The sequence below is a fragment of the Hippocampus comes genome, unplaced genomic scaffold, assembly GCF_001891065.2.
Source record: "Hippocampus comes isolate QL1 unplaced genomic scaffold, H_comes_QL1_v1.1 scaffold130, whole genome shotgun sequence".
Taxonomy (NCBI): Eukaryota; Metazoa; Chordata; class Actinopteri; order Syngnathiformes; family Syngnathidae; genus Hippocampus; species Hippocampus comes.
In genome coordinates, this window is record NW_017842057.1 from 2,773,061 (window position 1) to 2,776,165 (window position 3,105).

The 3,105-nt window shown below is 39.1% G+C and overlaps 1 protein-coding gene and 1 long non-coding RNA gene across 6 annotated transcripts in view; one reads left to right on the plus strand and one right to left on the minus strand.

Moving 5' to 3' along the window:
* rad17 (RAD17 checkpoint clamp loader component) overlaps nt 1–3,105 on the plus strand; it is a 103,931-nt gene that overhangs the window by 67,399 nt on the left and 33,427 nt on the right. The window lies entirely within an intron of this gene.
* The window catches only part of LOC109510534 (uncharacterized), a 19,175-nt gene continuing 17,331 nt past the window's right edge, over nt 1,262–3,105 (minus strand). Inside the window, exons 3-4 of the long non-coding RNA XR_002167143.1 lie at nt 1,568–1,642; nt 1,262–1,487 (exon numbers count right to left, since the gene is read on the minus strand). This is a non-coding gene — a long non-coding RNA (uncharacterized LOC109510534). The remainder of the gene's footprint in view (nt 1,488–1,567; nt 1,643–3,105) is intronic.

Sequence of the window (3,105 nt, forward strand, 5' to 3'; positions counted from 1 at the left end):
AAAACAATTGTGTTTTTTTTTTTTTTTTATCACTCTTGGGGTGTTCCCTTCTCAATATATATATATATATTTTTTTTTTTTTTTATAATGAGATCAACTAGATCGATTATAAATAAAACACTTTGCCTCCAAAACCAAAATGTATACAACAATTTGTGTCGAAATGTGTTTTTTTTTCTTTTCTTTTCCCAAGATCATCTAGATCACAGGTGTCAAAGTCAAAACCCCACATAAATTTATGTGGCCTGTGAAAACAATTCACGCACAAACTTTTATATCAATAATGTCGAGATTTTGTGATAATTTTGTTTCCTGTTAACGCTCACTCAAACAATAATTGAACAAAATATGACTGGTTTCAGAATTGTTGTGATTAATAAATCATTTCATCATTGTATTGCTGATATTCACTCCATGTACATCAGTTTGTATACAGTGATGGTTGATTTAAGTTGCTCTATAAACACAGTTGAGTTGAGTTGCACAATTTATAAAATATAACCATTTAATTCAATTTCACCGTCGTAACGACCCACCGAAGGACGATGTAACTTTTAACTCCAAAGTGGCCCGAGATAAAAATGAGTTTGACACCCCTGGTCTAGATCTATGAGCAAAATGTAGGTTATTATCAAGAAATACATCCCCTTTCATATGTGCTAAAGGAGAGCACAAATACCATATAAAAAAGGAGAAGATCAGCACAGAGTTCCATATGTTAGTGTGATCATATAACAGGAAATGACATGCCACTACTGATATTCTAGCATGTCGACAGAAACACACCCTAAATGAGTGCAAAGGTGTCTTGCAACTTCTTCCGCCGGTCGTTTGATGTTCCCAGTAACTAAAATACTGTGCCCATCGCGTCACCGGACTTCGCTCACCTTCCTCAGTGGATGTTTCTATCAAGATGACCTTTTTACAATGCCCGTCAATGGGTGTGGTCAGCAACACTTCATAGAAGTACGATGTTTCTTTTTCATGTTTCGAATCAGAGCCAGGTCCGCTGGAACCACCATTTCATCCTGCCGTGAAAAAGCACAATCATCCTACCCGAATCTCAATTCATTTCCCTTTTTTTTTTTTTTTTTACTAAACCTTCTCACATATAGTCAGCCGAATTAGCTTCATTACCCAGTTCACAATTGTGTAGAAAATATCAGTAATTTATATGGTCTCCCAAACAATATTTCAAGCAAAGAAGGAGACACCATTCTCGTAATATTGACATATAAATCAATTCAATTTCTTTAATTGAATTTTAACCATATAATTTCATACTTGCTACCAATCCTGCAGATTGTGGATGGCAGGAGCAATAGTGTCTCAGATAAAATGTGAAACATGCATTCTATTTTATCAATTAACCTGTTCACGAAATGTGTTCCACTGCCGTAAATTTTCGACCCATTTTGGAAAAGCCTCAACCAAACTCAGGCAATATGGCATCCCCTCATTAATTCAACGGAACCCATGTGCATTATCTGAAATGAAAATGTAGCTCAAAGAAACGGACCCCATTCTAGATACAAATTACCTTGTGTACCAAAACATTGGTTCAAACCATAGGTTGTATAATGTTTCCGAACCAGAGACACCATTTCCCCTGCCAACGCGTGAGATAATTCATGATGGTTCACTGTTTTTCGCCACATTCTTTGTTAACCGATTGGAATTTGAACTTAACCTAAAACGTTATCATGTTGCTGATAGTCAGCCAAGTACATCCTAACCACTTTTCCCTCACACTCATCGTTGTTGAATTACCATATATACATATGTAACACTTCAGCCAATTCCTCACAATCAGGTTGGCCACCATGTTGGCCAGAAAATGTGCGACCCACTTGCTGTGTCCAAAAACAGGTTCAAAAGCAAACCGCAAAATAACTATATAAACCAGATTTAAGTCAATAAATTAATGAGATGTCATAATGTAATGGAGCATCAAATTTGAGTAAGAGAGAAAAGTGATGTATAAATATGCTAGGCACCAATTATGAGTAAGAGAGAAAAGTGATGTAAAACAACAAACATATCATATGCATAAGGGGAAATGCGCTTGTCAATATCTAGATTTCTTCCTTAGCCTGTCAAACGAGATATACCAAATAAATGACCCATTACAATATTAATTAATTCATTCAATCATGCACCTTCCGATCCGCTTTATGCTCACAATGTTCGCGGGGGGTGCTGGAGCCCATCCCAGCCATCTTCGGGCCGTAGGTGGGGAACACCCCGAACCGGTCGCCAGCCAATCACATGGCACACACAGACACGTACAACCATCCAAGCCCATGCTCACACCTAGGGACGATTCAGAGTGTTCAATCAGCCTGCCATGCATGTTAATTGCAATATTAATATCAAGCAAATGAAAACACACAAAGAACGAGAGGTCGGACTAGACAAGTTCGTTGTACTTCCTCCTACACCCTCTCAAATCACTATTACCTGTTTATATGTCCAACAAACAAACAGACAAACAAACACCCATCAGGAAGCAGGAATAAAGCAGCAGGGTTAATTACTGTGCATTCTTCCAGTGTTAAATGGGATCGACATTGCAACATAGCCATGCAAAATAAATGCCGAGCAGGCGACAAAAAACTTCGTGTTAGTGTGCAGCAGCTCATCCATTTGTTTTGTTTTGTTTTTTTGTTTTTTTCCTAGCACTCCTCCAGCATGCAGAGTTCGCACCATACACTGCTCAAGGCCGCCAAGTGCCTGAATCTACGCCGCAACTGTCTTTGGTTAACACCACCTAGGGTGTGTGATTTTCAAAAATGCCACTGCTGACCTTAAAACGTGCAGTCAATCTAAGTTAACGAAGCCAATTTCACTCCTGGCATGTCAAGCACATTGGTATTGTACTGGATGCTCGGCAAATAAATGGCGGTTTGTTTTTCTTTCCTGGCCGTGAGTTTCGCTGTCCGCTTTTAGCGGTGAAGTTGGAAAACGGCATTTTTGTGTCATCTAGGCTCCTCAAGCTGCCAAAGTGTATTTTGACTCGCAGCAGTGAACTGGGTGACTCAGCAACAAGCTACCGCTATGTATGGTGGCGTGTTGATCCAGCTAAAACACAGACTGAAAGGGGGG